Source organism: Microcaecilia unicolor, chromosome 2 (assembly GCF_901765095.1).
Source record: "Microcaecilia unicolor chromosome 2, aMicUni1.1, whole genome shotgun sequence".
In the NCBI taxonomy this organism is placed as follows: domain Eukaryota; kingdom Metazoa; phylum Chordata; class Amphibia; order Gymnophiona; family Siphonopidae; genus Microcaecilia; species Microcaecilia unicolor.
The window spans coordinates 599918644-599940832 of NC_044032.1; the positions used below are offsets into that span (position 1 = coordinate 599918644).

The 22189-nt window shown below is 45.0% G+C and overlaps 1 protein-coding gene across 1 annotated transcript in view; it reads left to right on the plus strand.

Moving 5' to 3' along the window:
- Positions 1–8165: 8165 nt before the first annotated feature.
- NPY1R (neuropeptide Y receptor Y1) overlaps positions 8166–22189 on the plus strand; it is a 28514-nt gene continuing 14490 nt past the window's right edge. The window contains exon 1 of the mRNA XM_030191586.1: positions 8166–8291. The gene's annotated coding sequence lies outside the window, so the exon portion shown is untranslated. The remainder of the gene's footprint in view (positions 8292–22189) is intronic.

Sequence of the window (22189 nt, forward strand, 5' to 3'; positions counted from 1 at the left end):
TTTAAAAAAGATTTGGACAACTTCCTGAAGGAAAAGTCCATAATCTGTTGTTAATATAGATATGGGGAAAGTCAGTACTTATCCCTGGTAGCAGGGCCACCGAAAGACCGGGCCGGGCCTGGGGCAAGGCCGCCCCCCCCCCCCCCCGAGGTTGCCGCCGCCACTCCCCCCTCCACCCACCCCCCTCCGTCCGCCACTGGGCTGGGCCCCCTCATTGAAATCACAACACCTCTCACCTCCGTGTGAAAGCGCTGCAGGCAGCAGGGCAGCAGATCGCCTCCCTTCGGCCCTCCTTCCCTCCTTGTGTCCTGCCCTTGCGGAAGTCACGTCAGACGAGGGCAGGACACAGGGAGGGAACGAGGCCTGAAGGGAGGTGATCTGCTGCCTGCAGCGCTTTCACATGGAGGTGAGAGGCACTGTGATTTCAATGCAGGGGGGCCGGCCCGGTCACGGTGGCAGATGGTCGACGACGGAGGGCGGGTGGGACTGTGGTGCTGGGCCCGGGGAATTTTGTGCCCACTGCCCCCCCTCTCGGCGGCTATGCCTGGTAGCATGGAATCTTGCTACTCTTTGGGATTCTGCCAGGTACTTGTGACCTGGATTGGCCACTGTTGGAAGCAGGATACTGGGCTAGATGAACCATAGCTCTCCCCCTCCCCCAGTATGGCTATTCTTATAATTGACCCTGAATTGATGGAAGTGAAAAATTGTTTAAATAAAGTTATCTTGTGGTTCAGAGCACATCTAACTGTGTGGTCTGCATTTATCGGAAGACTGTGAAACATAGTTTTTCTAGCCTCCTATGGGGAATCCCCAATCCTAACTTTGGCACAAAATCCTAATATTGTGTACCTGGCCAGCTTCATACTCTGGAGCACATGCTAGGGGGCCCTTTTACTAAGCTGCATAGGTGTCAATTTTGAACTACTGCCAAGCTACTGCATGGCCTGGGTGGTAATTTCATTTTTTACGCACGTCTGCTAAGTGCACCAGAAATTTTCCAGTGCACGGCGGCGCTAACCAGGCAGTAATCGGCATTACACACATATGGACCATTACTGTCCGATTAACGCATGAGACTTTACCGCTAGGTCAATGGGTGGTGGTAAGGTCTCAGATCCAAAACGGACGCGCGCCAATTTTTATTTTGCTATACATCCATTTTCAACCCCCTAAAATGGCTTTTGCAAACGAGTTGAAAAATGGACCTGCGCGCATCCAATACACCAGCGCAGGCCATTTTTTTGGCACACCTTAGTAAAAGGACCCCTAGGTGACTGCCTAGATGAAGTCTAAAACAGAGCCAAGGCTACATACTCAGTAAATATAACATAAGGATGGAGCTAGTTTGCAATTACTACACTTATATAGATACAGTAAATATAAAGCCTTTCTTTGGCGATAGTTTTTAATCCAAAAATGTCTGCAAAAATTAAGTAACGATGCAATATAAGCAAGCCCAAACTACATCACTTCCACCATCTCACTTGAAGAAAGACAGTGTTGCTTAAGTAGAAAAAATAGTGTTCCTTTCAAAGATGGGCTTCTTTGATGGGTTTAATTTGCAACACTGGGAAACAGTCTATTTTGTGTATTGCTTTTTTTAACCATGGCAAGTGAAATCTGTCTCACTGTAAGCAACCTAGTAGTGTAAATACTCTGCAAGACATGGCTTGGAGCATATAGGGTTCTTTCATAGGGGCAGCAATGTCTCCAAATAGGTTAGTTTTGTGTATACCATGACGGTAATAAACATGATAATGTGCATATCCCAAGCTCCAAATGAATTGGTTTCTGTCCATGATCTATGTGAATTTCTTCCAAAATGGGAGTAAATGCAGCTGTTCCACAAGTGACCACACATCTTTATTACACTAGATCAATAATGAGCTGCTGTTACTCCTGGTTCTTGTATTAACCGGCAGTGGGTTTCATACCTACCATGCTCTTGCAGCAAAAGTTTAAATGACAGGAGAGAAACTAAACAAAAAAACACAGCTGCAGTGTGCAAATTTAAAGAATCAAAGGCAACAGATCCAAGAGTGAATATGATCCTCTGACTAGCAATCAAATATTAGCATTAATTCTGACACCAATTGGAAATAAATAAATTCTGTCAGCGCCACACTCCAGGAATCCACACTGTCAGACAGACATGAAACACTCCACAGTAATACAAAATAAACTCTAATACATGTAAGGAAAAATGAAACGTACCTTTACTCGATTTCCTCCCACTTAGTGAATCTTGTCTGGATTTTCAGCAGAGAAGATGAGTTCATAAACGAATGGACTAATGGCATGTAAAGATGGATAAACGAAATGTGAGAGAATCAAAAGGGATGAGAGTGACAAGCACTGCTATTTCTCCGGCTCTGATGGTGAAGATTGATGAAGAGAACTAGTGACGCCCCCTTAAAGCTGAACTCCACCTTATCCAAGCATCACATGGTGCACTGAGCTGTACATCTCTTACAGCAATCTTATAAACACATCACCTTTAAATTACCTGTCTGTGGGTATGCTGTCTAATAATTTCTGACAGAAATTCGATTACGTATAGCTGCATAGCTTGAAATGAGACTGACACCAACTTGGAAGGGAGAGAAGTCTAAAGCTGCTTCTCCTGGTGGGAGTTATTTAGTTTCTTTTTTTAAATCAGCGCCATCTTGTGGTTGAAGGCTGCTCTGATTTCTCAAAACCACATTTTAGCTTTGGTAAACAGTTGCATAGGATGCTCTGACTTAATAGGTATATGATTTATCAGCAAGGACCTTCATCAAGATTTAAAAAAAAAAAAAGAAAAGGTCTCCATTTAAAGTGTTAAAGAGGGCCATTTTTAACCGGTGTCTTTTTTTTCCTAGAAAGAAAGGTGCTGTAATCAGATGCAGGGTTGGTGGTGTTGAAGCTACAGATTTGGCAACACAGCATGCAGGATACATAAGGTCTTGCTCCAGTTTTGTTTGCCGATGCTCTTAATCTCATTCAGCAAAGAGCAGACCCCCTACTTCTTTCTCCATATCCTACAATGAACAGGGAAGGAGGGTGGGGAGGAGAGGGTGAGCCTGCAGTGGATAGAATAAAGAACAGGTTTTCTGCTCCTCTTGTTTTATGCATGGAGCAGCAGGAAAGAAAGGTGTTTAAGGGGTGAGGTTGGAGCAAACAGAGCTCAGCTGAAAGGAAGATTTACGCTGATTGCAGTCTCACAACTTAAACGGACTTCACGCCTTCTCCATGCACTACTGACATTTCTGCATGCTTTCAATCTCCACTGATAAATATATGAATAAGTGAAGCTGACTTAAGTAGTGAGGCTGCAATTTTAATTGTTTATAATTATGGTGGGAGAAATAAACAGTGGAGGATTAAGGAGACAAAACTCAACAGGGAAATTTTTTCTCATATACATGTTTTGTAAAATGGTTAATGTATGTGTAGATTGTTGTTCCACCCAAGCCATGAACATAAGAGTAGCCATACTGGGTCAGACCAATGGTCCATCTAGCCCAGTATCCTGTTTTCCAAACAGTGGCCAAGCCAGGTCACAAGTATCTGGCAGAAACCCAAATCGTGGCAACATTCCATACTACAAATCCCAGGGCTGTCTCAGCCCAAACCACTCCTCCAACATCCACCACTGACATGTCTGCATAGGAACCAACTTTTCAAAATTATTGGGGGAGCTAAGCCCAATGGAAATAACCCCTCCCTGGACACATACAAGCAACTTTCTCAATACTGGGGGTGCTCAAGCACCCACAGAGTCAGCTCCTATGCGTGTTTGTATGGTGTATATCTCCACCAGTAAACTGCAGCTTTCTGAAATCACTTTTTCCACATGTATGCAGTCTACATGTGTAAATGTCAGTATTTATGCATGAAATACTGCTAAATAAACCCTCTTTATGTCTTTAAAGCAATGTATTAATTTTAATGGGGTTAACCATTTTAATGATGTAACCAGTCAGAATTGGCTCCCGGCTGGTTAAATCATTTGATCAGGGTAACTGGTCATTTTAAGCTGGACTTAACTGGTTAGTGCCAAACTAAAAGATGGCTATTTTTGAGGCATTCTGAGGGCGAAGTCAGCATTTGGCTGGTTAGGTGTCGATATTCGGCACTTAACTGGCCAAGGTCAATGCGTATCATTATGAGATGCCACATAGCCAATTAAGTACTGAATAATCACACTATTCTTTAGCCAGCTCCTCAAACCTGGAAATTCAATGTCGAAGCCCAGCATTGAATTTCTATGAATAATGCCAGCTGTGGTGAGTAAAATGTTGTGCGACGCCAGCTGACTATAGACCCCAATGTGTTTAAGGGGTCCTTTTACTAGGTAGCACTAATAAATGGGTTTAATGTGTCCTTATGTGGGACTTTTCCACATGCTAAACCCATTGTGGAGGAGTAGCCTAGTGGTTAGTGCAGTGGACTTTGATCCTGGGGGAACTGAGTTCAATTCCCACTGCAGCTCTTTGTGACTCTGGGCAAGTCACTTAACCCTCCATTGCCCCTGGTACAAAATAAGTACCTGAATATAAGTAAACCGCTTTGAATGTATTTGCAAAAAACACAGAAAGGTGGTATATCAAGTCTCATTTCTCTTTCCCTATTTGAGATTCTAAATGGAATGTTGAGATTCTGTTGCTACTATTTGAGATTCTACATGGAATGTTGCTATTCCACTAACAACATTCCATGTAGAAGTCTGCCCTTGCAGATCAGCAACACGACTGTGCAGGCTTCTGTTTCTGTGAGTCTGAAGTCAGACTCACAGAAACAGAAGCCTGCGCAGCCGCGTTGCTGATCTGCAAGGGCAGACTTCTACATGGAATGTTGCTAGTGGAGGAGTAGCCTAGTGGTTAGTGCAGCTGACTTTGATCCTGGGGAACTGAGCTCACTTCCCACTGCAGCTCTTTGTGACTCTGGGCAAGTCACTTAACCCTCCATTGCCCCTGGTATAAAATAAGTACCTGAATATATGTAAACCGCTTTGAATGTAGTTGCAAAAAACTCAGAAAGGCAGTATATCAATTCCCAATCCCATTTCTAGTATGGCTGTAAAATAGCTACATTTCCATTTGTTGAATTTCTGGCCATGCGCTAATGTTAGCATTAGTTCGTGTCCACTGAATGAAATTAACTCTGGGTGCCCTTACTGTCTCTTATTTAGGAGGTGGGAGGGGTGCCAAGGGCTCCCTTGTTAAGACATTTAAAACATTTGATATAGTTCTACAACAGGCCAGGGTGGTTTACAATCGAATATTAAGAAACATGAAAGAACACCAGAGTATGATAGGACAAGACACATTCATTAATTCATTCAATCAATCAAGGATCCATATATCCCCACACTACAATCCTACAAGCCTCCGGTGATTTATACCCAAGTCAGCTGACGAATCCAAATGCTTGCTGAAAAAAAAGAGTTTTAAACTTCATTTTATATTGTTCCAAAGACATTTCAACCTGCAACTCAATTGGGAATTGATTCCATTAAAAAAAAATACTTTCTCCAGTAATTGTAAGGCAAGCCTGCAATGTGTCAGGGAAAGGCCAACAAGAAAACATTGGTAGCCCATAAAACTTTTATCGGAGTATAAGGACATATAAAAGGAGCCTATATGAAGGATGCTGTCATTGTGTAAAACTGAATAGCACTTCCGCATCCATTCTTTGCGCCTGACATGCCCCCTCCCCCTAATTAAAAAAACCCATTAATTTAAAGCACTAAAATAGCAAAGCTAATGCAGAACACTTACTGCTGCTTAGTCAAGGGTCCCCTAAGTTCTTTTAAATCTTCAACACCCTATATCCAGAAACATGCCATTCTCCATGAGTATATGAACTGTAAGTTTCACATGGAGAACACAAACGCTGCACGTGGGCTAGATTCATTTTATATTCCACTAGAGGACAGATTAAAAGGAAGGATTCCAGGATCAAACCACTACCCTAGTAGCAGATTCTACAGCAAATATTACAAACTTCTGTCAGATCATTTATGTTATTGTTCATTTCCATATATTACTTAATACACACAAAAATGCACCCCTATATTTTTAAAAATGTTGTGTGGCACCCCAACATCCATAAAACAGGCAGTTTGTACATAAAGGAGGACTCAGGTGGCCAAAAAAAAAAACCCCTAAGGAAGCATTGAGAGCCCCAGTAGAAGCTGGAAGGACTCAGAGGGGGCTCAAGAGAAGGAGGAGGAGGCGCTGTGAACTGCACCAAGAAGGACCAGGCTGTATCCTATATGCCGTCCGTTAAATTCCCCCCACTCTGGAGTTCACCTTGTATCTAGGAAGAAGAGAGTGCAGGAGTGGCCTAGTGGTCAGTGCAGCAGACTGTGATTCTGGGGAAACTAGGTTCAATTCCTACTGCAATTCCTTGTGACTCTGGGCAAGTCACTTAACCCTCCATTGCAGTGGCGCAGCCACAGGTGGGCCTGGGTGGGCCAGGGCCCACCAACTTTGGACTCAGGTCCATCCAAAATTGTGACACTCTTGCTGTGGCTGGTTGGGATCCCCAAACCTTGCCAGCTGAAGATTTTCTCTTCTTGGGCAGCCAGCAGCACTTTCCTTGAGCTGACGCTGAGACCAGCCCTTCTGCACACCCTCAGTTTTCACACATGTAAAAGCGCTGAGCATGCACGGCCTGTTGGCAGCAGCATCAGTTTGAGGCAAGTGCTGCCGGCTGCCGTTTGCAAGAGTGCTGGCTGCTCGAGGAGGAGGAGGAAATCTTCAGCTGGCAGGGTTTGGGTATCCCCGCCAGCTCAAGTATTTAATATTTGGGGTTTGTGGGCAAGGAGGGGTGGGGAGAGGAGCAAACCAGAGGGGGGCCGTGGGGGGGGGGGCAAATTCCATGCCCATCCACCTTAGGCTTAGGCCCACCCAAAATTGCCCATCTGGCTACGCCCCTGCTCCATTGCCTCAGGTACAAATAAGTATCTGTATATACCATGCAAACAGCCTTGAATGTAGTTGTAAAAAAAAAAAAACTACAGAGGTGCTCACAAAGGACTTCTTGCATCACAGGTGTCTCTTGTGGTTGTAAGATGCTGAGAGCAGGGCTCATGTGTTGGTCTGTGGTGACTTTTTCTGTGGTGCAAGTGATACTATCACTATGCACAGCATCACACACCAAATTACAAAATGTTAATACATTTGCTCCTATGATTTCTTCTTTTTTTTTTTTTTTAACAGGGCTGTTTTGTGCTTCCAGGTGCTTTGCAGCTATATCTTTTGTTTTCTGAAGAAAAAGGCCTCTGAAAATGACAGGAGAGGAGCTGATGTAGAGATCAGCATAGTTTTTTCCTTACAGCTGAGCTCTGTTCCAGCCTCACCTCTCACCCACCCTTCTTTCCTCCTGTTCTCTGAGTGGAACAGATTGTGGAGCAAAAATCCTCTTTTTTTTGTTGTTGTTGCTCTATCCACTGCAGGCTCACCGTCTCCTCCTCCTCCCCTCCTTTCCTATTCACAGTAGGATTTGGAGCAAGAAGCAGAAGGTTGTTCTTTGGTGCATGAGATTAAGAGCATTGACAAATAGAACTGGAGCAAGACCTTGTGTATTCTCCATGCTGTGTTGCCAAATTTGCAGTTTCAGCCACCTCCCACCACTATACCAACCCCTGCATCTGATTTACAACACCTTGCTAGGGAACAAAGCACTTATTAAAAAATGGCCCTCTTTAATACCATAAATGGCTACTTTTTTTTTCTCCTAGATGAAAGTCCTTACTGATACATTGGATCTATCGAGTCAGAGTATCCAGTACAACTTTCTACCAAGCTGAAAATAATGTTTGAGAAATCAGGGCAGCCTTTAACCACACGATGGCGCTGACCCGCAACGAAACTATAGGAACGTCTGGGAGAGGCAGCTTAGACTTGTCTCCCTCCGAAGTTGTTCTCAGTTCAAACTCTGCTTCTGCACTTAATTGCATTTCTTTCAAAAAATTACTAGGCAACACACCCCCAGATGGGTAATTTTAAAGGTGATTTATTTGTAGATGACTCTAAGAGGTCTACAGCTCAGTGCACCATGTGATGCTGGGATAAGGTGGAGTTCAGCTTTAAGGGGGCGTCTCTAGCTCTCTTCATCAATCTTCACAATCAAAACCGGAGAAATACCAGTGCTTTTCACCCTCATCCCTTTGGTGTCTCTCACATTTTCGTCTGTCCATCCTTCCATTCCATTAGTCCATTCATTTATCCGCTCTCTCTCTCTCTGCTGAAAATCCAGACGAGATTCACTAAGTAGGGGGATAAATCGAGTAAATAAAGGTACGTTTTTTCATTTTTTCTTACATGTGGAGTGTGTCATGACTTGACTGTGGATTCCTGGAGCAGAATTCATGCTAATATTTGATTTCTAGTTAGGGGATCGTATACACGCTGGGGACTGTTGCGCTCGATTCCCTATATTTGCACACTGCAGCTGTCTGTTTGTTTGTTTAGTTTCTCTCCTGCCATTTAAACTTTTGCTGCAAAAGCATGGTAGGTATAATGAAACCCACTGCTTGGTTGTTACAAGAACCAGGAGTAACAGCAGTTCATTATTGATCTGGCGTAATAAAGATGTGTGGTCGTTAGCTTGACATTATACAACAGTTGCATTTACCCTGTTGATGGGGGGAAAAATCACTTAGATCACGGACGGAAAGCAATTCGTCTGGAGCTTGAGTTATGCACATTAGGAGGTTCATTACTGTCATGGTATGCACAAAAGGAGACATTGCCCCTGTGAAAGAGATTTATATTCCAAGTCTCTTCTGACAGAGCACTTGCATCTCTGGGATGCTTATAGTGAGGCAGTTTTGACTTGTGGTGGTTGAAAGGACGGATATACAAAATAGACTTATTTCCCAGTGTTGCAAATGAAACTAAAATAAAAAAAGCCCATCTTTGAAAAATGAACACTGCTTTTTCTGCTTACACAAAACTGTCTTTCAAGAAGGAAGAGGTGGTAAGATTTGTAGTTTAGGCATCGTTGCTTAATTTTTGCAGACATCTTTGGGTTAAAAACTTTGGTCAAAGAAAGGCTTTATATTTATCTCTATATAAATGTAGCAATTACAAACCAGCTCCATCCTTGTGTTATCTTTATTGGAGAGTGTAAGGAAAGAGCTTGCCAAGAATATTGTACATTGACCTTTAACTCACTTTGAATCCTCGGTGGTTACCGGTAGTAATTATGTTTTTCTTTCTTTTTTTTTAATTTTAATACCTAATTTGGAGAAGCAGAGCTGAAAACTTTAATGTTTTGGGAAGGGCTTTAGTGCTGCCATTCCTTTTCTGGGACTGGGGTAATTAGAAGCACAATGACGGCAGCGATTACGGTTGATTACAGCCTGATAGTGCTGCCAACTGCTAGATATACAGGCAGAGCAAAACTGCTCCTTTATAAGGCTTGGGGAACAGAAAGCTACACCAGAAGGTGTATGATTCAAGCCTGGGTGCTCATTTACTGCCTGGTAGCTTCTTTCACCTTCCAGACAAATGCACAATTTTCAAAGCGAAGTTAGCGTTAAGGAAGTCTCATTGGCAGCCTAGTGATTTGTAATTATCGTTTGCTTTCCCTGATGCTCCACTCAGAATGGCAATTTTTTTTTTTGTTCCAGTGAAGGTTGTTTCTTGTACTTTCACTATGCTGTAAGTGAGGGTAGGCTTTGATAATAATTGAGAGCCCTGGCTCCATTTCATTGTCACTGGTTCACCTTACCCATGACAGCAGCGGAGCAACAAAAATGTTGAACATCAGCTCTAAATATCTGGCAAGGGACTGGCAGAAAGTGAAAATTCCAGATTAACTAGGGTTGTTGCTAATTACACTGGTGGCTGGTGCAGAGGTGTGCCAGCTTGAATGCTGTAGAAAAATGGATGTAAATAAACATACAGGCACATGCCCCCGTTTCTGTGATTTCCTGATATGCAGGCTTGTGAAGTCAGAAAATGGGGTTTTCTTTCTGTTTATATTTCCTTGGGCAAATATTGATCAGGTTTTTTTTTTAAATAAGTGTATTAGTTGTCAGTTTTCTTCTTTCCTCCCTGCCTCGTGCCTCCAAACCAATTATTCCAGCTCAGTGAGCTTCAGATTGGTGATATTTGGGGGGTTTACGTCGGCATCATGGGGGTGTGCGCTTCACAGAATATGTTCTGCATGAAGAATGGTCCAGAAACTGGCAAGTAAGATTCAATGCTAAAAATGCAGGGCCATGTACTTGGGCTGCAAAAATCCAAGGGAGCTGTACAGTGTAGGGGGTGAAGTACTTCTGTGTACAAAACAGGAGCGAGGCTGATGAACTTAAGGTAACTAAGTAGGTAGAAAAGTCAACAGCCAAAGTCAGAAGAATGCGACTGTCCAGCAGGAAAAAAAGAGGTGATAGTATCCTTGCATAAGTCTCTGGTGAGGCTCCATTTAGAAATCTGTGTGCAATTCTGGAGACTGCACCTTCGAAAAGACATATATAGAATGGAGTCAGTCCAGAGGATGGCTATAAAATTGGCCAGTGGTCTCCATCTTAAAGTATAGGGGGACCTTTATACCTCAATAGACCATTCTGGAAGAAAGGCAGGCAAGAGGGAATATGATAAGAGACATGCAAATATCTTCATGCAACAATGAACAGGAGGCAAATCTATTTCAATTGAAAGAAAAGTCAACAATGAGAGGGTATAGGCTGACGTTGAAAGTTGCAGGCTGAGGAATAATGTAAGGAAATCCTTTTTTACTGGAAGGGTGGTGGATATGTGGAACAGCCTCCCGAAGGAGGTGATGGAGACAAAGACTGTATCTGAATTTGCAAACGCATGGGACAAGCACATGAGATAGTGGATGGAATGGATAGGCAGACTGGATGGGCCATTTGCCCTTTATCTGCCATCATATTTCTATGTTTCTGTGTGTGCTCAGTTGCTGGTCCCACCTAGCAGCTGCCCACTCTTCAGTAAACACACCCCCTATTATGGCACCTAAATGTACACAACCCAATAACTCCTTACCACTTAGTGCATACCTGGTTTTGGGTGCCATAATGTCGATTTTGCATGCTTAAATGACACCTAATTGGTACAGAATTAGGGGGATAATTCAGTCACTTCTGAAAGCTTTATTTCATCAAGTGGGAGCTAGCTAGTAAGTGCCGCCTTTCTGGCTCCTTATCTTTGCATATATTTATTTAATTCTATTTATGTATTGGGATTTATTGACCATATATAATTATGATCTATAGCTTATAGGACAATGGAAAGTGCAGTCCATAACCAAGGGTTGATTTTTTTTGTAGCCATATACACATGGAAACTATAGCAATATAGTAAATATATTTAAGGCCTTTGTTTCTTGTCTGTCCTTCCCTCAGGTTGAGGAAATGCTTTCCAATAGGGTGGACCGTTAGGCTCTCAGGATGAATGCAGATCTGGGAGGATGAGATAATATTTTCACAGTACCTTTCAATATTTCTCTGCTTCAAAGTGTGACACATCTAAAGTGTTTCACACCTCATTTATTAGCAGTCAAGTATCTTACTGCTAATGTAGCCTTTCGGGATATATAACAAAACACATGACTATAACAGTGCCAATGCGACTAATTGCGTCTTTTTTTTGTTTTTGTTTTTTTATTCTGCAATGTGCTGCTTACAGGATTCTACCACTTCCAATCTGGCTTATGTGGAATGGACAGGAGAGGAGGGGAGGAAGTGTTTGAACATTATAAGCCCTAAGGGCTGGATTTAAGTGTGTTACCATGTTAGCATGCATTATTACTAACTTAGGTCCCATTTCATAGCATAGAACCTGTGAAAAATAACACACCTTAATGCATATTATCCCCATGCTCAAAACTCCGGCACTGTACTGAATAGTGCTGGAGAAATAGCACCAGAAAAGCATGTCAGAATGACTCCCTAATGCTCAATGCTAATGAGATGCAAATAAGGGCACGCTGTTAGCGCTGAGCATTAGGAAGTTGTTCGGGAGTTAAGGGGTGGGTGGTGCTTGGTGCATGCGCTCAGGGGTTGTGTATTAAGCACAGCTCTTCAGCGTATGCCCAGAACGCCAGAAGTGGAGGAGGGAAGGAGGAGGAAGAGGTGCCAGTTGCCGGTTATAGTACATTGCAGTGTTTCAGCAACCGGGGGGGGGGGGGGGGGGGGAGAAGCAGTTTGCACCAGAAGCGTAGCCAGGTTGTGACACCAAGGGGAGCGGAGAGTGGACTGTGTAGGCACACGTGCACTGTATAGGCATGATGGATTGGTAAAAAATAGGTGCCGGTGCCGTTAGAAATCCATTTGGGGAAGTAGCTATACCTCTGGTGTGCACACCAGAACAACATCAGCAGAGTCACAATCAGCAGGTAACACAGTCTGTACCCTCTAGTCTAGTGCTGGATTAAAATTTGAAGTTTGAAGGCTTCAGCTGGTGGGAGCTGGGGACCCCCCGTAGCCAAGGTATTAAATTGCAGTGGTGGCGGCAGACCAAAATGTGCCACCCTACCTTGGGCTCTGGCCCCCTCCTTCTGCAAGAGCTGGCTACGCCCCTGCTTCCTGGAGCTCATTGGTTCCCGTGCTCCCAGCCTCTGAGCATCGTGCGGTGTCAAATGCAGGTGCTAGTCCGGCGCTAATGGCCTCTAGCACCCGCATTTGCTTCTGAGCATTGGGGCCATTAGAAACTATGGCTGTATTTCCCAATGCATAAACATTCATGGTTGCAGATGGGGATAATGAAGAGGAAAGAGGCCCGTTTAGGACAATCTGAATGTCTGAGGAAAGAGGAAACTGCTTTCAGGAGGAGAAGAAGGGCATAGAGTCTTCTTTGCAGTTCAAACTACACATACTTTCCAAATGTATAAGAAGCTCACAAATCAAAATGGCATCCTGTAAAAGTGTTAATATCCAATCTCTTTCTTAAGAAGGAAAAGTGTTAGTACTGAGATGCTGGGTTCTCTTTGTGTAGACAGGGGAGGAGAGGGAGGAGTAAGTAAGAGTGGCCAACTAGGGCCTCACATTTTGGGGCCTCCTTATGCCACATCAGCCCCCATCCCCTCCCCCCCCCCCCCCACACAGAACTCAGTCATAGTAACATAGTAGATGACGGCAGGAAAAGACCTGCATGGTCCATCCAGTCTGCCCAACAAGATAAACTCATATGTGCTACTTTTTGTGTATATCCTACCTTGATTTGTACCTGTCCTCTTCAGGGCACAGACCGTATAAGTCTGCCCAGCACAATCCCCGCCTCCCAACCACCAGTCCCTCCTCCCACCACCTGCTCTGGCACCCAATCTCTGCTAAGCTCCTGAGGATCCATTCCTTCTGAACAGGATTCCTTTATGTTTATCCCACGCATGTTTGAATTCCGTTACTGTTTTCATTTCCACCACCTCCCGCGGGAGGGCATTCCAAGCATGCACCGCTCTCTCTGTGAAGAAATACTTCCTGACATTTTTCTTGAGTCTGCCCCCCTTCAATCTCATTTCATGTCCTCTCGTTCTACCGCCTTCCCCTCTCTGGAAAAGGTTTGTTTGTGGATTAATACCTTTCAAATATTTGAACGTCTGTATCATATCACCCCTGTTTCTCCTTTCCTCCAGGGCAGTGGCGTACCTAGGGTAGTTGACACCCGGGGCCGGTCATTTTTTAACACCCCCCCCCAAATCCAGTACTAGGCATGCCGAGAATACAAAACACTCAGGACCTATAGAGCAATTCTACCATACCATAAGCAGTCATTTCTATGAGTCACACAAGGAAAAGGAAAGCATCTTAAACACTACAGTGAGCTCTAGAACATCAATTCACCTATTGTAAAATGAAACCAGACAGAATAGTACAGATCGTAGATCCTGCACAGTCAATGCCAACTGAAAGCCATGTCTTTTTCACAAACACAGATACACCCTAATCCACTATAGAATAAGTAATCATAAACTTTCTATTTAGACAAAAATTAAACTGAACCCCCAATGCCAGACTCTGCATACAATGCAACACCACAGAAACAGAAACTGTCCCCTAGTACTGTGCAAAATATAAAGACAGCAGATGTAAATTTGAAAATAACTAACAAGTACCAATCACCACTTTACAAATTAACAAATAGAAATAAAACAAATATAGAAAGTAAAATAATACCATTTTATTGGACTAATACACTTAGCTTTCAGAGGCCAAAACCTCCGTCCTCGGGTCAGTACAGTATAGCGCTGTTACAGTATCCTATCCTGACCTGAGGAAGGGGGTTTTGTTCTCCGAAAGTTAGTCAAAATGTATTAAAATTAGTCCAATAAAAAGATTACCTTATTTACATGTTCTATTATAAACATATAACACATCTACAATACTTTATCCTAAAGCAAAAAAAAATAAAAAATATATTTTATTTACAGTTTGTTGTCTCTGGTTTCTGCTTTCCTCATCTTCTTTTCACCAGTCTTCCTTCCATCCAGCATCTGTCTTCACTCTCTCTCTCTCTGCCATCCAGTGTCTGCCCTCTCTGCCGTCCCTTCCATCCACTGCCTGCCCTTTCTCTCTGCCCCTTCAATCCACCATTTGCCCTCCCTCTCCCATCCATCCAGGGTCTGCCCTCCCTCTCGCTCCCCCTTCCATATAGGATCTGTCCCCTCTCTCTCTCTGCCCCTTTTTTCAGCCCCCAGTTCCAGTCCCCTTCTCCCCTCCCCTTCTCCTGTCTGAGACCCCCACCACAGTCCCCTTCTCCCCTCCCCTCCATGAGACCCCCACCCCAGTCCCCTTCTCTCCTCTGAACACCCCCACCCCAGTCCCCTTCTCCCCTCCCCCTCTGAGATCCCCACCCGTCCCCTTCTCCCCTCTGAGATCCCCACCCCAGTCCCCTCCTCCCCTCCCCTTTTCCCCTCTGAACACCCCCACCCCAGTCCCCTTCTCCTGTCTGAGACCCCCACCACAGTCCCCTTCTCCCCTCCCCTCCCTGAGACCCCCACCCAGTCCCCTTCTCTCCTCTGAACACCCCCACCCCAGTCCCCTTCTCCCCTCCCCTTCTCCTGTCTGAGACCCCACCACAGTCCCCTTCTCCCCTCCCCTGTCTGAGACCCCCACCCCAGTCCCCTTCTCTCCTCTGAACACCCCCACCCCAGTCCCCTTCTCCTCTCCCCTCTGAGATCCCCACCCCAGTCCCCTTCTCCCCTCCCCCTCCCCTGTCTGAGATCCCCACCCCAGTCCCCTTCTCCCCTCCCCTTCTCCTGTCTGAGACCCCCACACAGTCCCCTTCTCCCCTCCCCTGTCTGAGACCCCCACCCCAGTCCCCTTCTCTCCTCTGAACACCCCACCCCAGTCCCCTTCTCCTCTCCCCTCTGAGATCCCCACCCCAGTCCCCTTCTCCCCTCCCCTGTCTGAGACCCCCACCCCAGTTCCCTTCTCCCCTCTGAACACCCCCACCCAAGTCCCTTTCGCCCCTCTCCTTCCCCACCTCAGTCCCGTTAAAACCGGCGAAGCAGCGTCGCAGGCAGCGCCTCGTGCCCTGCTTGTAAAAAAAAAAAAATCAAATCTCCTTCCTTCTCCTCGTCTTGACGTCTTGACGTTGACTCGGGCCTTCCAATCAAATTGATTGGAAGGCCCGAGTCGACGTCAAGACGAGGAGGAGAAGGAACTGTAAGGCGATTTGATTTTTTTTTTACAAGCAGGGCACGAGGCGCTGCCTGCGACGCTGCTTCGCCGGTTTTTTTAATGTGCAGCGCCGCGGGAACGGCCACGGGAGGCGGCGGGAGCGGAGCACCCCCCACCCACTGGCACCCGGGGCGGACCGCCCCCACCGCCCCCCCCCTTGGTACGCCACTGCTCCAGGGTATACATGTTCAGGTCAACAAGTCTCTCCTCATACGTCTTGTAAAGCAAATCCCATACCATTCTCGTAGCTTTTCTTTGCACCGCTTCCATTTTTTTAACATCCTTCACAAGATACGGCCTCCAAAACTGAACACAAAACTCCAGGCGGGGCCTCACCAACGTCTTATATAGGGGTATTAAAACCTCTTTTCTTCTACTGGTCACACCTCTCTCTGTACAGCCTAGCAATCTTCTAGCTACGGCCACCGCTTTGTCACACTGTTTCGTCGCCTTCAGGTCCTCAGATACTATCACCCCAAGATCCCTCTCCCCGTCCGTACCTATCAGACTCTCCCCGCCTAACACGTACGTCTCCCTTGGATTTCTACTCCCTAAATGCATCACTTTGCATTTCTTCGCATTGAATTTTAATTGCCAAACGTTAGACCATTCTTCTAGCGTCCGCAGATCTTTTTTCATGTTTTCCACTCCCTCCGGGGTGTCCACTCTGTTGCATCCACAAAAAGGCAAACTTTACCTTGTAACCCTTCGGCAATGTCACTCACAAATATATTGAATAGAATCGGCCCCAGCACCAATCCCTGAGGCATTCCACTATTCACCTTTCCCTCTTCTGAGTGAACTCCATTTACCACCACCCTCTGGCATCTGCCTGTTAACCAGTTCCTAATCCAGTTCACCACTTCAGGTCCTATCTTTAGCCTGTCTAGTTTATTCAAGAGCCTCCTGTGGGGAAACCGTGTCAAAAGCTTTGATGAAATCTAAGTAGATTACGTCTAGAGCACGTCCTTGATTTAATTCTCCGGTCACCCAGTCAAAGAATTCAATGAGATTCGTTTGGCACAATTTCCCTTTGGTGAAACCATGTTGTCTCGGATCTTGAAACTTATTTGCTTCTAGGAAATTCACTATCCTTTCCTTCAGCATCGCTTCCATTACTTTTCCAATAACCGAAGTGAGGCTTACCGGCCTGTAGTTTCCGGCTTCTTCCCTATCACCACTTTTGTGAAGCGGGACCACCTCCGCCGTTCTCCAATCCCATGGAACCTATCCCATCTCCAAGGATTTATTAAACAAATCTTTAAGAGGACCCGCCAGAACCTCTCTGAGCTCCCTCAATATCCTGGGGTGGATCCCGTCCGGTCCCACTGCTTTGTTCACCTTTAGATTTTTAAGTTGTTCATACACACTCTCTTCCGTGAACGGTGCTATATCCACTCCATTCTCACATGTACTTTTGCCAGTCCATCGCGGAGTGTTTTGGCTCAATATTAAGGGGCCTTACAATGTTAAAGCAGGAGCTTTAAAAAAACCTCCTGCTTTAGCATTGTAAGGCCCCTTAATATTGAGCCAAAACAGATTACTATTGGGCCAGAACAGTTTTGTATTGTTTGCACTCACTATCTAATGCACAGAAAAATATATAATATAGTGACTTTCAGCTTTCACTTAGCTTCTTATGGTGCTTCCTTTCCACGAGTAGAGACCGTGACCTACGATGGCCAGCATTTCGTCAGCCTTCTTCAGGGTCTGGCAGCCAAAAAGTTATATAGCATGATACCTCCGCACATATCTTCCCCTTGTGTTTAGATTTAGTTCGTGCCCTATACATGTGCTAATGTTGCTATTAATGCATAGCCAGTAAAAAAAAAAAAAAGTGCATGGTAATGTAGCTACTTTAACTGATTAGCACAGGAATACCCACTCTCCATCCCCAAACACACCCCCTCACAAAGTTTATAGTGCACTTAGTACACACACACATTTGGCACTTACCCCAGAATCCTTGAGCGTGTCCCATAGTACGCCATTTTAAGCTGTGTTAGGAATACATTAATGCCTAATTCAACTTAGTAAAAGGACCCCTTAGTTCTTTCTTATTCTGGTTTGAGGGAGAGGGACATGTGCAGGAAAACAGGCTATTCTCTGTTGGGTGACCTTAGGGTGGTGGTGGTGGTGGTCGAGAACAGTGCAGCTGAGTAGAGGCATGAGTGTCGTATCTTATTGCTGATCTTTCGTTAAAATCGTCTGTAGTACCTAAAGACTGGAGGGTGGCCAATGTGGCGCCGATTTTTAAAAAAGGGTTCCAGGGGTGATCCCGGAAATTGCAGACCGGTAAGCCTGACGTCAGTGCCGGGCAAAATAGTGGAAACTATTATAAAGAATAAAATTATGGAACACATAGACAAACATGGTTTAAAGGGACAGAGTCAGCATGGATTTAGTCAAGGGAGGTCTTGTCTCACCAATTTGCTTCATTTCTTTGAAGGCGTGAATAAACATGTTGATAAAGGTGAGCCAGTTGATGTAGTTCATCTAGATTTCCTGGAAAGTGGATATTAGCGGTATAAAAGAGTTGATTTTATTTGATTTCCAGAAAGCTTTTGACAAAGTACTTCATGAGAGACTCCTGACAATATTATGGAGCCATAGGATAGGAGGCAATATCCTTCTGTGGATTAAAAATAGGTTATTGGACAGAAAACAGAGGGTAGGGTTAAATTGCTATTTTTCTCAATGGAAGAGGGTGAACAGTGGAGTACCACAGGGATCCGTACTAGGACAGGTGCTATTTAACATATTTATAAATGATCTGGAAATTGGAACAAAGAGTGAGGTGGTGGAAATGAAAATGGTAACAGAATTCAAACATGCGTGGGATAAGCCTAAAGGAATCCTGTGCCGAAGGAATGGATCCTCAGGAGCTTAGTCAAGATCAGGAGGTGGGACTGGTGGTTGGGAGGCGGGGATAGTGCAGGGCAGACTTATACGGTCTGTGCCCTGAAGAGCATAGGTACAAATCAAAGTAGGGTATACACAAAAAGCAGCAAATATGAGTTATCTTGTTGGGCAGACTGGATGGACCGTGCAGGTCTTTGTCTGCCGTCATCTACTATGTTACTATGATTAAATTTGCAGAGGACACAAAACTATTCAAGGTTGTCAAAACGCATGTGGATTGTGAAAAATTGCAGGAAGACCTTAGGAAACTGGAAGACTGGGCATTCAAGTGGCAGATGAAATTTAATGTAGACAAATGCAAAGTGGTGCACATTAGGAAAAATAATCCAAATCATAGCTATCTGATGCTAGGGTCCACTTTAGGAGTCAGCACTCAAGAAAAGGACCTAGGTGTCATTGTAGACAATACGCTGAAATCTTCTGCCCAGTGTGTGGTGGTGGCCAAAAAAAAAGCCAACATGATGCTAGGAATTATTAGGAAAGAGGTGCAAAATAAGACAAAAAATAATATAATGCCTCTGTATTGCTCCATAGTGCGACCTTACCTTGAGTATTGAGTTCAATTCTGGTCACCATATCGCGAAAAAGATTTAGCAGAATTAGAACAAATTCAAAGAAGAGCAATCAAAATGATAGAGGGGATGGAACTCCTCCTATATGAGGAAAAGCTAAAGAGGTTAGGGCTCTTCAGCTTGTAAAAGAGACAGCTGAGGGGGAATATGATTGAGGTCAACAAATTCCTGAGTGGTGTGGAACGGGTGGAGGTGGATCAACTTTTACACTCATTGAAAAAGTACAAACACCAGGGGACACTCAATGAAATTGCATGGAAATACTTTTAAAAACAGATAAGAGGAAATATTTTTTCACTCAAAGAATAGCTCTGAAATTTGTTGCCAGAGGATATAGTGATGATGGTTAACGTATCTCAGTTTAAAAAAGATTTGGACAAGTTTCTGCAGTACAAGTCCAAGGTTTGTTGTTGAGATGGACATGGGGTAGCATGGAATGGTGCTACTAATTGAGTTTCTGCCAGGTACTTGTGACCTGGATTGGCCACTGCTGGAAGCAGGATACTGGGCTGGATGGACCATTGGTCTGACCCACTATGGCTATTCTTATGTTCTTATCCTGACCTCCTTGCCCTCAGAGCTTGGATGTTGAGGGGCTAGAGGTCAATTTCTTCCTTTTCTCAGGTTCTGCTTGCTTCCAGGAGAGATTCCCTAGAACAGTTGTCTCCAACTTTTTCATATAAAGGACTGCAAAGTGGGCATAAGAAAGCTCTGGGGGCCACCAAAAGAATTTAGGCTTACACGCAGTGGCGTACCAAGGGGGGGGGCAGTGGGGGCGGTCCGCCCCGGGTGCACGCCTCTGGGGAGGGTGCCGCGCGCCTGTCGGCTCTTCGTTTTCATGCTCCCTTTGCCCCGGAACAGGTTACTTCCTGTTCCGGGGCAGAGGGAGCATGAAAACAAAGAGCTGGCAGGCGCGCGGCGTGCACCTGGGGGGGGAGGTTCTTTCGCCGGGGATCGGGAGTTCTTTCGCCGAGGGGGGGCATTGCGCTGTTCCGGGGGGGGGGGCGCTGCACCCGGAGGGCGGGGCGCATCGGCGATCTGCCCCGGGTGTCAGCCCCCCTAGGAACGCCACTGCTTACACGTGTAATTTGCATGCTAATTTTGATTGTACAAGGATATATATATATTTTTTAATCACTTTAGTTTGACTTGTTAACAATTACAAAAAACAAAACAGAACAGAAATGAGACTATTGCTATTAATCCTTCCCAAAGGAAAGACATCATTTTTATCCTTAATAGTCTTCTGGATATTAAAGAAAAAGAATGTATCGGGGGAATTTTATAAGCTCATATTTACACTGGGAGTGCTAAGTGGTAGACAACTAGAAGTTAGTATAGCAGAGCAGACTGAGATGACAGTCAGTCCTTCAGGAGACCACTGTTTTCAAAGTGAATTATATGGGCAAAACGTGTAGTCAAGTTGATAGGAGGAAATGCTCCCAAGGGCAAATTTATGTTTGCTGATGATGGCGTTTTCAAATCTTCAAGCTTAATTCTTCACACCCAAAAACAAAAAGCAATGCTTGCTCACCTGATAGATGCGGCCATTCGGGGCTGAACTGTCAGGAGGTTTCACCACCATTGCAGTTAGAAAAAGAGGCCCCACAAAAAACCCTGTAATCCATTTTTGTGGCCCTCATGTCCAGCAACCCCTGCCACCACTGTGGGTAGAGAAAAGGCCCCGTGAAGCTCTTTTGGGTAGTGTGTGCCTGTGCGGTCACATTGACATATGTGTGCTCATGCAAGCACACATGCCGGTCAACTCACCTTTCACCATGCATGCATGCGCACACACATCAATGTGACCAGAAAGGCACACAGTACCCAGTGTAGCTTCATGGGGCCTTTTCTCTTCCCACAGTAATGGCAGGGTCGCTGGATATGAGGACCACAAAAATGGACTGCTGGGGCCACGTGTTGGGGACTATTGCTGTAGATGGTCATAGGGTTTCAAATGGAGGACATTTGCCACCTGGTGTGAGGGCAAGGCCATAGATCATTTTTTCCTGCCCTACGTAAAAAATACTTGAATACCTCCTACACATTTCTGAGTATGGTCTAAAGACCAACATTGCAAGGGTACACCTCAGTGCAGTTGGAGGAGTAGCTTAATGGTTAATGCAGTAGGCTTAGAACCTGGGGAACTGGGTTTGATTCCCACTACAGCTCCCTGTGATCCTGAGCAAGTCACTGAACCCTACATTGCCCCAGGTACAAACTTAGATTGTGAGCCTACTAGGGACAGAAAAATGTCTGAATATAGTATATGTAAACTGCTTTGGTTGTACCCACAGAAAGGTGGTATATCAAATCCATAACTCTAAGCATCATGTGGAGGGTAAGGCCATCTTGGCTCAGCCTTCAGTTGTTCAATTTATGAGAGGATTGCTGTTACTCATTCCTCCTATTGAGCCTTCCACACATTGTCAGGGGACCTCAGTGTGGTTCTCATCAGTTTACAAATATCATCCTGCTTGTCCTTGGAGAAAACAAAGTTATTTACCTCTAACAGATGTTTTCTCAGGGCAGCAGGATGAATATCCACACTGCCCTGTCCACTTCCCTTAGTAGTTGTCTTTTGTCAGCTATAGTATTGGACTGGGTCGCTCCAGCGTAATGACAGTGGATGGGAAGGTGTACTCACGCACAGTGCACTGCCCTCAAAGGCTTTGAGAAATTGGTGGAGAGTGGTAGCCATGCAGGACTCTATCACTTACTATAGGTAACTTCGTTTGCCAATTTATTTGTAATTATTAAAAAAAAACTTGTACCAAACCAAGTGACTCACAATAAAACCTACAAAATAGCACCAATTAAGACTGTTGGTGTTGCTGACTCTAGCATGTCACTGTTTGCTAGTGACCCTTCACTAGGCTCTGTGCAGGCCCTTTCAGCAGCTGCCTTATTTTCTGCTCATCAAATCTGACAACTTAAGGAAAGAGTGCTGTGCCCCAATCAGTGGCGTCGCGAAGGCAGCTGTCGCCGCTGCGCACCCCCCACCCCCGGGTGCAGTGCGGCACACCTCCCCCCTCCGGAGCGCAACCCCCCC